Source organism: Cygnus olor, chromosome W (assembly GCF_009769625.2).
Source record: "Cygnus olor isolate bCygOlo1 chromosome W, bCygOlo1.pri.v2, whole genome shotgun sequence".
Taxonomy (NCBI): Eukaryota; Metazoa; Chordata; class Aves; order Anseriformes; family Anatidae; genus Cygnus; species Cygnus olor.
Window position 1 is genome coordinate 2,820,265 of NC_049199.1, and position 14,160 is coordinate 2,834,424.

General features: G+C 45.1%; 1 pseudogene; it reads left to right on the top strand.

Moving 5' to 3' along the window:
- The window catches only part of LOC121062450, a 36,099-nt pseudogene extending 22,290 nt beyond the window's left edge, over positions 1–13,809 (top strand).
- The last annotated feature ends 351 nt before the right edge of the window (positions 13,810–14,160 follow it).

Genomic DNA, 14,160 nt, shown 5'->3' on the forward strand with positions numbered 1-14,160 from the left:
GAAGATGCAAAGCTATAAAATATGTGTGTGTGTGTGTGTGTGTGTGTGTGAGAAAAATCCCTTCTAGCATCCTTTTCTTCTGGTTATTACTTATTTTTATTGTTCACTTTGCTGTCATTTATTTTTCAGGCCATTCTGCATCTATGATGGTAAAGAAAGGAGTGAGGAAGAGAACAAAATAACTACTGGGAAGTCTCAAATCAAGTTGGGAGAGTGTGTGTATGTGAGGAGGGGAAGAGAAAAAGGGCCACTTAGGGCCACTAAGATGATCAGAGGGCTGGAGCACCTCTCCTATGAAGAAAGGTTGAAGGAACTGGGCTTGTTTCGCTTGGAGAAGAGAAGGCTCCAGGGATACCTCATTGCGGCCTTCCAGTACTTGAAGGGAGCGTATAAACAGGAGGGGGAACGCCTGTTTACATGTGTTGATAGTGATAGGACAAGGGGGAATGGTTTTAAACTAAGACAGGGGAGATTTAGGTTGGAAATTAGGAGGAAGTTTTTCACTCAGAGGGTGGTGAGGCACTGGAACAGGTTGCCCAGAGAGGTTGTGGAGGCCCTATCCCTGGAGGCATTCAAGGCCAGGCTGGATGCGACTCTGGGCAGCCTGCTCTAGTTAGTGGTTGGCAACCCTGCCCAGAGCAGGGGGGTTGAAACTAGATGATCTTTAAGGTCCTTTTCAACCCAGGCCATTCTATGATTCTATGAAAAAGTTTTTGTTTGTTTGTTTGTTTCTGAGGGAGGACTCAAGGGATTAAAAGGAAGCAACTTTTGAGGCAATTTTTCCCCTGAGTTATGGATGTTGGTGCACTTCAGGCCAGATCAGAGCTCAGAGTGATCTAAGCCAGAAGCAGCAACCACTGGCTCTCCACTTGCCTTTTACCAGATTTTAACCTTCTAGTATGTTTCTTTTGATAAGACATTTTCCAGCACCCAGAGTTTCAGTACAATGTGCAAAGGGATACTGATAAATGGTGCCTCAGCCTTTTCCCACCTGCCTTGTTGCTTGCTGCTGCTCTTCTTGGTATCTTCTGTGCCTGTCACCTGGTATGACCTCGGCCAGGACATGCTTTCCCCGGAGACCACCAGCTCTTCATCATTCTCCTTCTTCCCCTCATCCTTCCAGTGTGGGGAGACACGTGCGGAGCTACAATCACCTCCAAGGAGCCGTGCGCAAGAGGAAGCTCTACTCTTACAGCAAGTACTTCCTCAAGATCAAAAAGAACGGCAAGGTCAGCGGCACCAAGAAGGAGAACTGCCCCTTCAGTAAGTACGGCTTTGTTGCCGCCGCCCCCCCCAGCCCGAGCACCGCGGAACCCCCACCCCCAGCACCTGAATCCCTCGACTGGGGAGGGAAGTAGACGCCTCAGAGGGGAGGGAGGTGTGAGGCAGAGGTATGTGTGTGTGGGGAGCTCCTCCGGGATGATGCTCCCTGCCAGCCCCTGTCTGCAGATTTCTTAGGCTACGTTTGTTTTGCAAATGGTTTTGCCGAGCACAGTTTGTTTCTTTGGCAGAAAAGCCAACTTAGAAAGGTTTGTAAGGATGTGGCAAGGAGTGTGTGTGTGGGGGGGGGTGTGGGGGAGGTATTGTCTTCTGAATCTGAAAATCATTATCCCCTGTCATTAAAACACATTGACGAGAACACTATATTAAAACCACGTATCAATTCCCGCCCCCCCCCCCCCAGTCTTCTCTATGAGCCGTGCCAGGACTGTCTGCTCCGCGCTCCTCCCTCCCCGAGCCCAGAAAAGGGGCTTTTCCTTTGGGCTGCGTTTGATCCTCAGTTTGCCCTCTGATGCGGGGGTGCCCCATTGCCCTCTGATGCGGGGGTGCCCCGTTGCCCCCGCGGGGCCGGCAGGCTCTGGGAGTCGGTGTTTGCCGCATCCCTGGCATCTGTGCTGCACCCGGCGCTTCAGTTGCAGTGCTGCTATACTGCTACTCGCTCCATTGTAAACATCTGGGGCTGGATTCACACAGACCTCACACACACATTTCATTGTCATTTTTTTCTTAAAGAAATTATTTCAAAGTAAAAGTCATATGGCTGTTTCCACAGCTATACTTTCAAATTTTTCTATAGTGATCATTAGGCTTTTAGTAATAGCGTGCTTCTGGTAATGTATTTTTTTTTTGCTGTCAGTGCTAGAAATGTAACCTTTTTTCATTTTTTTTTGCCTGTTCAGTCTCAAATTGAAGCAACCATAGTAAATCACAATATATTGCATTGTAACTCTTAAGTGACTGCATCCCATTATAGGAGTATGCTGAAAAAGCTCTGTTATGCAGGTGTTGGAGTAAGCTCTCTGACTTGCTCCACTGGTGGAGAACTGCTCCTTGGTTCTTGGATTGTTTTTCATAAACCCAGATAAACCTGGAGATAAATCTTCTGTTAAATTAAAACAATTTCAGGCGACTTAAGTAGCTCCCTTGTTAGCTACTGTGTTAAGTATAGAGTACTTGAGCAGGTTGCCATGCTGTATAATAGAAATACAATGAAATTAATATCAATGTCTATTAAATACCCATAATATAGGCATAAAAACAGGAAGGAGAGGGCTGATGCATCATGTCACTGCTTCAATTGCTCTACCTTGCAACTTCATACTTCATCATGTGCTTAATGTTTGTAAAAGCTTTAGCTGTCAAGACAGCTGACTCTTACCACCTCCCTTTTTTATTTAAATGAAAGCCAAATTCTTGAAAAACAGAATTGTGCTGAAGGCTTCACTTCAATGAATTTGTGTGGAACTATTTCTTAGATTAGTTTGTAGAAGAGGATAGTGTGATTCCTCTAAAATAGGATTCTGAAAGCTGTGTGTGCACCTCACATTTAAATATAGAACAATTAGGATTTTGTTAGCAGAAGATAGGTCAAACAGTTGTATCTTTCTCTTCAACACTCACTATAATGTGCAATGTGAAATTGTGTTTTCTGTAAAAGCACATAGGCTGAGACCATTTACGTAGACATTTACTGTTCTTTAATTTCAAAGGTGTCTGTAGCAAAATGTTGCAAATGATTCACAAAACCTATGCTTTTTTGTAACTTCCACATCCTGTGTAATCAGAATATTGCCATAATCCCAAATTGGACTGATTCCATCCAAATATGTGGTTTTTAAAAATATGCTAAATAATAATAATACGCTAAATAATAAATAAAAATATGCTATTTTTAATTGACTTTTAAGGAAAATGTTAACCATGCTATGAAACACACTAACTGCAAATTTACAACACAAATCTTAGTAGCTAAAGAATGGTGTGAGAAACACTCCGTAGCCAGTAACTTAGGCTCAGGCGAGGATCTCAGTGAATTAGTAATTTATTCGCAATTGCAATGGTGGGTGTCCCACAAGCAGGAGCGCACCTACTTGTCACACAGTACTGTTTATATACTTTATTTCTCGATGACCGGGACCCTCCCCTGTTTCCCCATTGACTGGGTAATCCAGGTTCACAATCTATCTGATGCTTCACAGACAATGCCTGGCCTTCAGTTGCCGGCCTGTTAAATTTCAAATTTCTTTTGACTTTTTTACTGTTTGAAGTGGTAATGTTTCTTCACTTATCTGACTTGAAACCGTGATTTTCACCTAATTGTTCTAAGGAGTCTGGTTGTCTGCATTTTACAAGGTTGTCTGTTAAGCTTTCTTATCACTTCAAGCATATCTCAATAACACATTCCTTACCTTTAAACAATGTAACTCTGCAAAAACAACATTTTTATTCCCACAATTCCCGCCTTTTCTTTTTTTATAAATTGTTGATTTTTGCAAAACTTTTCTCTAAGGTCTAATTTGGTAGATATCTTCCTCTTCTTCACCTTCTTTGCTTTCCATCTCCTCTAATATCATCATCTTATCTGAGTAAGGTGGTGGATCCATGGTCATTTGTTTCAATAGTGCAGTTTCAATTAACCACTGGACTAGTCCTTTTACACAGGGGATAGTGCAACAACCAACGGCTGTCAAAACTCCTGCTACTACGATCAAGGATGTAAATATGGACACTACCATCCCTTTCCATTTACCAAACCAAGATTCCAACCATCCTGTGATGGAAGTGTCTGCTCCTGAGTTTTCTGCCAATTCATTGGCAAGGGTGGTAAGCCCTTGCAATGCTCTAGTTACTGCGCCATCCGGGGCAGTATTGTTGGGTATAAAAGTGCAACAATGGTTGCCCAGTATCACACACACACACCTCCTTTCTCCGCGAACATCATATCTAATGCTATTCTGTTTTCCCAAGCCATTTTGCTGGTGACATCTAGTTGTTCAGCGATTCCTCTTATCGCATCCCTTGTATAATTTATGAATCTGTGCTGATTATAATATAATTAATCCAATCCTCATTCTTATTGATTGTTACCCACCAGAGCAGTGACTCAAACCCTGCAGCAATTTGATTCCTGGCTTCCTGTTCATCGGGAACTCCTCTAGGCACCCCAATAGAATCTATGTACGCTCTGTCATCAAATGATACTCCTAAGCTTCTTTTACTTCTTCTGGGTGTTTGTGATGTTTCTCTTTCAAATGCCAGGGTGAAGGGTATAGCTAATTGAACAAGTGCACAAGTGCCTCCCCAGTTAGATGGTAGGGTGGACCGTAAGATCTTCCCTCCACAGTACCACCAGAGATTTGCCCTGGGGATCTCAAGTCTTGAGCAGTTTCCCATCAAGTCCTCGGTAGCATTCAAGGTCCTCGTGCACAAGGCAAATTCTCCCAGATGCCGGGTAGCACTCACACCCTGCCGTGAGAGGCAAGCTGTATGGTTACCTATAGCTGTAGAGAATGCAGGGGGAACCCTGATATTGCTATCATGCAAGGAAGGGAATAGCAAAGAGAGAGACTTACAGGCCTCATTTCCCCAGGCAGTCTTTTCTTGGTACAATGCAATCATACATCGCATCCCCTGGGAATCCTTGGTCCACCCCAATGGGGAGGGCACTATCTGGGCAATCGGTCATCCCGAGGCACAAGCATAGCAATTGCTATGGTTGAGACTCTGGACAGTATATTTGACCCATTCTATCCAGGCATTCACATCCACATACCCTGTTTCAATCTCAAATGTTTGAACTGCCGCATTTCAAAGAGGGCCTCCTGTTTTCTCCTTGAGTTTCTCCCTTTCTCTGATGGCAATAGAGGATCGTTTCCATACAGCTATTCTCAATCTGGCTGTTGGGTCTCTCCCAGTTATTTGTTCTCTCTGCTCAATTGTCATTGGGCATTTAAATCTCCACAAGCTAACACCTCACAAGCATCAAACATGACAGACTGTGGTACATAACCCTCTGTCACATTCACCCATATTTTGACAGGGTATCCCATCTTACTATTATCTGGTCATGCCTTTTCCAAGTTGCCAATTGACCAAGGCCTTCTCTGAGGCCTACAATCACTAGAAACAAAATTAATAGTTGATTTTTCCCTGTCATTATTTTTAACCCTTAGGTTTCCAATAATTACCAATACAAAGAACAAGATATATGTACTACTAGAACAAAAACCCCTTGGGAGCACTTCGATTCGCTATAGGCCAGTCCTTTCTCTCACTCACAAGCCACACTTGTTAGTTACCTGTGAAAATAAAAGGTTACTTTACAATTGTAAGCTTTTATCCCGCTCAGAGTCCACTATGAGATTTTTCTCTTCGATTTCAACTTCCAACAAGTCTTCTGTAGGAACAGCTTCCCAGGTACTAGGGTCAACGGATGCCTTCACTCGAGTATAGTGAGTCCAACCTTCTTCCGCAGTCCTTACGGCTATTTCAGTGATTAGTAATGGTCCTTCCCATTCAGGCTGGAGTTGATTCTTTCCAGGTCCGAATCAGGACCCAGTTTCCTGGGTGATGGTGGTGGGGGTTTGAGCCAACAATCCATGGGTCTTGAGAGATGGCAAAGAAGAGGACAACCCCAGAATACAGTTCTTAAGAAAACTCTCTTGTTTCGAATTGTGGTATCTCATCCCTTCTGCCCAGATAGGGTAATCCGAACAGCATCTCATATGGTGAAATTCCTATATCCTTTCTTGGTGCTGTTTGAACCTGGAGGAGTGCTAAAGGTAATCATTTTACCCAAGGAAGTTGGGTTTCTAACACTAATTTAGTTAATTGCTTCTTTAATGTCTGGTTCATTCGCTTTACCTTCCCAGAAGAGGAGGGGTGCCAGGGGGTGTGAAAATCCCACTCAATCTCTAAGGCCTGCATTAACCCTTGCAGTACTCGTGAAGTGAAATGACTTCCTTGATCTGAATCAATGTTTTCAACTATCCCATATCTAGGGACTATTTGCTCCAGTGATACCTTAGCCACCGTGTTCGCAGTGGCAGATACGGAGGGGAAAGCTTACACCCATCCAGTCACGTGGTCAATTAGGACAAACAAGTACTTAAGTCAACCTGCTTTAGGTAACTCAGTAAAGTCCACCTGTATACTTTGGAAAGGTCGAATCCCTGGCTCCCGTCCCCCTCTAGGTGAATTACGAATGACCTTTTTATTTGCCTTTTGACATATGGTACATCCTCTGCATATTTGCTTCGCTAAAGTGTATATTCCTACACAGACATAGCACAACATCACACATTGCTTGCACCTCCCAATGACTCTCTTGATGTAAAACAGTTAATATTTGCCTCATTGGTGCTTTATTCATCATTTCTCTCCCATCAGGGAGTATCCATTTTCCCTCAGACTTCGTGGCTCCTGATTCCTTAAAAAAATCTTTCTCTTAAAACTTTTTAGTTTTTTCTTAGTTTTCAACAATTCCCTGAATCCTCTCTGGATTTATTCTCTGTTTTCCCTCAGACATTAGATGCCTTAAATACCTGACTTCTCTTTCTACATATTGTAATTTATTTTTCAATACTCCCAAGCCCTGCTTTCCCAGAAAGTTGAATAGCTTGTTAGTAGCTTCCTTCACAACTGTTTTCTCCTGTCCTGACAATAAACGATCATCCACATTTTGTAACAGTAATTCCTCCTTGGGAGATTGGAATTGCTCCAAAATCTGTTCTAGAACTTGCCCAAATAAATCGGTGGCCCTGTAAACCCCTGAGGTAAAACTGTCCATCTGTATTGTTGCTTCTGCCCCCATTTCAGGGTCTTTCCAGTCAGAGGTGAATATATCTTTGCTCTCAGGGCCTGAGAGCACTCCATTAATAACACTGTTATTCCAGTCTAACAATTTACTATTTGAATGCCCAATTTCATCATCAAATCCCTTCCCAACAAGTTAGTCCCTGCCTTGGGTACATGCAATAATTGCCCAGTGATCATTCTATCCCTAGTCTCAGCTTGGTATCCCCCAAAAGTGGCACTGTTATCCCAGCCCCTTCTACCCCCATCACTTTTCAGGGTTTCATTAGTTAATTTAATCCCTGATACTTTACAGGCCAGTAATGACCTAGCTGCCTCAGTGTATTGGGTTCGATGGCAAGGGTCGGGGGGGGGCTGCAGTGGCAGCCCCCGCGAGAAAAATCCAGAAGCCTCCCCGTGGCAGATAAGGGACAATTTCATCCGGCCCCAAAGGGGCCCACCGCTGCCTAGAGCCAAGCCATGAACAACACAGTCCGTGCCTGTGAGAGCACATCCAAGAAAACGAAAACAAACAAACAAACAAAGAAAAACCTGCTGCTCAACAGCAGCTGGGAGAGCGAGGAAAGAGAAACCTCCCCCCAGACACCAAAGTCAGCACAAAAGGAGGGGGAGGAGGCACTCCAAGCGCCGGAGCCGAAGCCCCCTGCGACCCCCTGCGGCCTGTGGAGAGGCCCCTGGTGGAGCAGGCTGCCCCCCCCGTACCCCCCCCCTTCTCGATACTTGGGAAACTGACCAAACACCACAGCAAATATACCAAAACTTCTAGACTGTTACTTAGATAATGCCTACATCCTCTTTCCCTGCTCATTCAACTTTCCCAACTCATTCAAAAAACAGCTCTGTCAAACATTACATACCACACCTTTAACACCTTCAATAACCCTTTTTAACACTTCTTTTTATCTTTCTCCAGCCTGTACTGTCACCAAAGGCTCAGTCAGGGGCCAACTTAATTCCATACCTTTCTCCCTCCATCATGCTGAAACAACATATCAGTATAACATATTTCATCCCATTTTCCTTCTCTCCTCCTTCTTCCACTCCGGATATTCCTACCTGAAGTGGCCAGCCTGGCCACACTTAAAACATCCCATCAAAGCCTGTCCCTGCTAGGATTCAGGCCGCAACACAGGCAGCCTTCCTTGCCTGCCATTCCTTCATCTCTCTTCCTCTCCTTTCCATCCTGGCCCTGACTCCCCCTGAAGATTTTCTTCCTCTTTCTCCAACCCTCTGCCTGACTACCTGCTACACTGTCAATACCATTAGTTTCGCTCTCTGCTTTTCCTTCTCATCTCCCCTCCTGACATGCACCTTCAGGGCCTCCTGCAGGAGGGCCCCCCACAGTGACTATTCACTACATCCCCCCACTTTCTGGAGCTTTTTCTGTGTATCTTGCCAGGCTTTATCACAAAATGAACTTTCAAGAGCCCTTGGGATACCGGGTCCTCGTGACTCACCCCCGAGCACTCCCCCACCCCGACCCCAGGTCTCCCACATGACCCCTGGGCTGCGCACTATCACCACTCCAGCCAGGATCGGCAAGTGGGTATTTCTGCTCTGCCGGCATTACCCCCCCTCCCGGAGTATGAGCTCTTTCCCATTCTTGTATAGCAGCTCTCCTCCTGATCATTCTCATTTCTTCCCCCGTAAACAACATACTTATAGGCATAATTCCTCCCCAAGAGTATAAGTTAGGCCCTAGGAACTGGTCTAATTGTTCAGCTAGCCTGATGGGGTCCTCAATGAAAGACTGCATCTCCTTCTTAAAACTCCTAACCTCTCTGCCGGTAAGGAGGGGGGGAAGTTCACCTAAGAGGATACACAGTTAGTGTTAGTACTGTTAGTATCAGGGAAGGCAAAATTCTCAGTATCTCTTCTACCTTGTTCTAATTCTTGCCAGAGCCTAGAGTACACTCTTCTCTAGGGACAGTGTTAACTGCAGTCCCTGTCTCCCTTCCTGGAGTGACTGCTGCTGCCACCAGTGCAATATTAGGATTATAGGGAGCATAATTTGGGTCCTCCTCCGAAAAAGGAAATTTATTGTTTACACATAAATTTAAAGCCTGAATTTTCATCAGGCCCGTATTTTGGCCAAAATACTGCTGTTTCCTTAATTGGTTCTTTTGTCCAGACTAATACAAAATATTTAACCATTTTTTTTTATCATCTCCTCTAATTTTGGGATTATTTTTCCAACTTCTTATCATTCTTCCGGAAGGACTGTCGGTAGGCACTCCCCCAGGGATATCTCCCTGTCCCCTGTGTGGGAATAGAAATGTTGTTTTTGCACTGTTACATTGTTTAGAAGGAAGGAATGTGGTATTGAGATATGCTTACAGTGATAAGAAAGCTCAGCAGGTGACCTCGTAAATGCAGACAACCAGACTGCTTAGAGCAATCAGGTGAAAATCACTATGTTAAGTCAAGCCAGATAAGGGGAGAAAACATTACCACCTCAAAAACAGGCCGGCAACTGAAGGCCAGGCATTGTCTGTGAAGCATCAGATAGATTGTGAACCTGGATTACCCACTCCAGTGGGGAAACAGGAGAGGGTCCTGTCATCAAAAAGTATATAAACTGTGTTTTGGAACTAGTAGGGGCGCTCTCCTGCTTGTGGGGCGCCCGCCATTGCAATCGCGAATAAATTACTACTTCACTGAGATCCTCGCCTGAGCCTAAGTTATTGGCTACGGAGTGTTTCTCACAATTTGGGGGCTCGTCCGGGAGCCAGTCACCTACTGGGGAGCCCCACCGCCGCAGCAGCAGGAAGGCATGCCCCGCTGATTTCAGCGGTCCTGTGCATCGATGGTGGCGGTTCTGCGGAGAGCTGACAGAGGGCCTGAGACTGATTAAAGAGGCAGGATCCGTGAAGTATTGGGGAAAGGAAGAAGGTAGGCACTCCGGGTTTTAAGAATTGATCCGGTAACTCTGTGCACAGACCACGGTAAGAAATATTAAGTATTGCCTTGGGGGTCGGGTGAGACTCTGTGTGATGTGTGATTGAAACGTACTTTTGTACGAAGCGAGTGTGGAGTCCTGATCCGCGGTTCCGTAACTCCGCGAGGGGTGCGGCCGGAGACGGACGAAGCGTGAGATAAGAGAGAAGTGAGAGAGAGTGAGAGAAAGGAAGAGTCTCGGGAAATTTGGTGTGCGGTAAGCCCTTGCACAGGGAAGTGCTTGGCAGCACACCAGGGAAATTTGGTGTACAGTAATCCTTGCATGGTAAAGTGCTTGGCAGTACACCAGGGAATCTGGTAAACTCATAGGTGTGCAGTACCCCTTGCACGGGGAAGTGCTTGGTAGTACACCCCCATTTTCCAGAATAGGAAAAATGGGAAATATGAGTTCCAGGGGATAGGGAGATATCCCTGGGGGAGTGCCTACCAAAAGTTCTTCCTGAAGAATGATAAGAAATTGGAAAAATAATCTCAAAATTAGAGGAGATGATAAAAGAAAAAAAAATGGTTAAATATTTTGTATTAGTCTGGACAAAAGAACCAATTAAGGAAACAGCAGTATTTTGGCCAAAATACGGGCCTGATGAAAATTCAGGCTTTAAATTTATGTGTAAACAATAAGATTCCTTTTTTTTTCGGAGGAGGACCCAAGTTATGCTCCCTATAATCCTAATATTGCACCGGTGGCAGCAGCAGTCGCTCCAGGAAGGGAGACAGGGACTGCAGTTAACACTGTCCCTAGAGAAGAGCGTACTCTAGGCTTTGGTAAGAATTAGAACAAGGTAGAAGAGATACTGAGAATTTTGCCTTCCCTGATACTAACAGTACTAACACTAACTGTGTATCCTCTTAAGTGAACTCCCCCCTCTCCTTACCGGCAGAGAGGTTAGGAGTTTTAAGAAGGAGATGAAGTCTTTAACTGAGGACCCCATCAGGCTAGCTGAACTATTAGACCAGTTCCTAGGACCTAACTTATACTCTTGGGGAGGAATTATGCCTATAAGTATGTTGTTTACAGGGAAAGAAATGGGAATGATCAGGAGGAGAGCTGCTATACAAGAATGGGAAAGAGCTCATCCTCCAGGACCAGGGGTAATACCGGCAGGGCAGAAATACCCACTTGCCGATCCTGGCTGGAATAATAATAGTGTGCAACACAGAAATCATATGAGAGACTTGGGGTCAGAATGAGAAAGTACTCGTGGATGAATCCCGAGGACCCGGTATCCCAAGGGCTCTTGAAAGTTCATTTTGTGATTAAAGCCTGGCAAGATACACAGAAAAAGCTCCAGAAGGTGGGGGGATGTAGTGAATAGTCACTGGGGGGCCCTCCTGCAGGAGGCCCTGAAGGTGCATGTCAGGAGGGGAGATGAGAAGGAAAAGCAGAGAGCGAAACTAATGGTATTGACAGTGTAGCAGGTAGTCAGGCAGAGGGTTGGAGAAAGAGGAAGAAAATCTTCAGGGGGAGTCAGGGCCAGGATGGAAAGGAGAGGAAGAGAGATGAAGGAATGGCAGGCAAGGAAGGCTGCCTGTGTTGCGGCCTGAATCCTAGCAGGGACAGGCTTTGATGGGATGTTTTAAGTGTGGCCAGGCTGGCCACTTCAGGTAGGAATATCCGGAGTGGAAGAAGGAGGAGAGAAGGAAAATGGGATGAAATATGTTATACTGATATGTTGTTTCAGCATGATGGAGGGAGAAAGGTATGGAATTAAGTTGGCCCCTGACTGAGCCTTTGGTGACAGTACAGGCTGGAGAAAGATAAAAAGAAGTGTTAAAAAGGGTTATTGAAGGTGTTAAAGGTGTGGTATGTAATGTTTGACAGAGCTGTTTTTTGAATGAGTTGGGAAAGTTGAATGAGCAGGGAAAGAGGATGTAGGCATTATCTAAGTAACAGTCTAGAAGTTTTGGTATATTTGCTGTGGTGTTTGGTCAGTTTCCCAAGTATCGAGAAGGGGGGGGGTACGGGGGGGGCAGCCTGCTCCACCAGGGGCCTCTCCACAGGCCGCAGGGGGTCGCAGGGGGCTTCGGCTCCGGCGCTTGGAGTGCCTCCTCCCCCTCCTTTTGTGCTGACTTTGGTGTCTGGGGGGAGGTTTCTCTTTCCTCGCTCTCCCAGCTGCTGTTGAGCAGCAGGTTTTTCTTTGTTTGTTTGTTTGTTTTCGTTTTCTTGGATGTGCTCTCACAGGCACGGACTGTGTTGTTCATGGCTTGGCTCTAGGCAGCGGTGGGCCCCTTTGGGGCCGGATGAAATTGTCCCTTATCTGCCACGGGGAGGCTTCTGGATTTTTCTCGCGGGGGCTGCCACTGCAGCCCCCCCCCGACCCTTGCCATCGAACCCAATACACTGAGGCAGCTAGGTCATTACTGGCCTGTAAAGTATCAGGGATTAAATTAACTAATGAAACCCTGAAAAGTGATGGGGGTAGAAGGGGCTGGGATAACAGTGCCACTTTTGGGGGATACCAAGCTGAGACTAGGGATAGAATGATCACTGGGCAATTATTGCATGTACCCAAGGCAGGGACTAACTTGTTGGGAAGGGATTTGATGATGAAATTGGGCATTCAAATAGTAAATTGTTAGACTGGAATAACAGTGTTATTAATGGAGTGCTCTCAGGCCCTGAGAGCAAAGATATATTCACCTCTGACTGGAAAGACCCTGAAATGGGGGCAGAAGCAACAATACAGATGGACAGTTTTACCTCAGGGGTTTACAGGGCCACCGATTTATTTGGGCAAGTTCTAGAACAGATTTTGGAGCAATTCCAATCTCCCAAGGAGGAATTACTGTTACAAAATGTGGATGATCGTTTATTGTCAGGACAGGAGAAAACAGTTGTGAAGGAAGCTACTAACAAGCTATTCAACTTTCTGGGAAAGCAGGGCTTGGGAGTATTGAAAAATAAATTACAATATGTAGAAAGAGAAGTCAGGTATTTAAGGCATCTAATGTCTGAGGGAAAACAGAGAATAAATCCAGAGAGGATTCAGGGAATTGTTGAAAACTAAGAAAAAACTAAAAAGTTTTAAGAGAAAGATTTTTTTAAGGAATCAGGAGCCACGAAGTCTGAGGGAAAATGGATACTCCCTGATGGGAGAGAAATGATGAATAAAGCACCAATGAGGCAAATATTAACTGTTTTACATCAAGAGAGTCATTGGGAGGTGCAAGCAATGTGTGATGTTGTGCTATGTCTGTGTAGGAATATACACTTTAGCGAAGCAAATATGCAGAGGATGTACCATATGTCAAAAGGCAAATAAAAAGGTCATTCGTAATTCACCTAGAGGGGGACGGGAGCCAGGGATTCGACCTTTCCAAAGTATACAGGTGGACTTTACTGAGTTACCTAAAGCAGGTTGACTTAAGTACTTGTTTGTCCTAATTGACCACGTGACTGGATGGGTGTAAGCTTTCCCCTCCGTATCTGCCACTGCGAACACGGTGGCTAAGGTATCACTGGAGCAAATAGTCCCTAGATATGGGATAGTTGAAAACATTGATTCAGATCAAGGAAGTCATTTCACTTCACAAGTACTGCAAGGGTTAATGCAGGCCTTAGAGATTGAGTGGGATTTTCACACCCCCTGGCACCCCTCCTCTTCTGGGAAGGTAAAGCGAATGAACCAGACATTAAAGAAGCAATTAACTAAATTAGTGTTAGAAACCCAACTTCCTTGGGTAAAATGATTACCTTTAGCACTCCTCCAGGTTCAAACAGCACCAAGAAAGGATATAGGAATTTCACCATATGAGATGCTGTTCGGATTACCCTATCTGGGCAGAAGGGATGAGATACCACAATTCGAAACAAGAGAGTTTTCTTAAGAACTGTATTCTGGGGTTGTCCTCTTCTTTGCCATCTCTCAAGACCCATGGATTGTTGGCTCAAACCCCCACCACCATCACCCAGGAAACTGGGTCCTGATTCGGACCTGGAAAGAATCAACTCCAGCCTGAATGGGAAGGACCATTACTAATCACTGAAATAGCCGTAAGGACTGCGGAAGAAGGTTGGACTCACTATACTCGAGTGAAGGCATCCGTTGACCCTAGTACCTGGGAAGCTGTTCCTACAGAAGACTTGTTGGAAGTTGAAATCGAAGA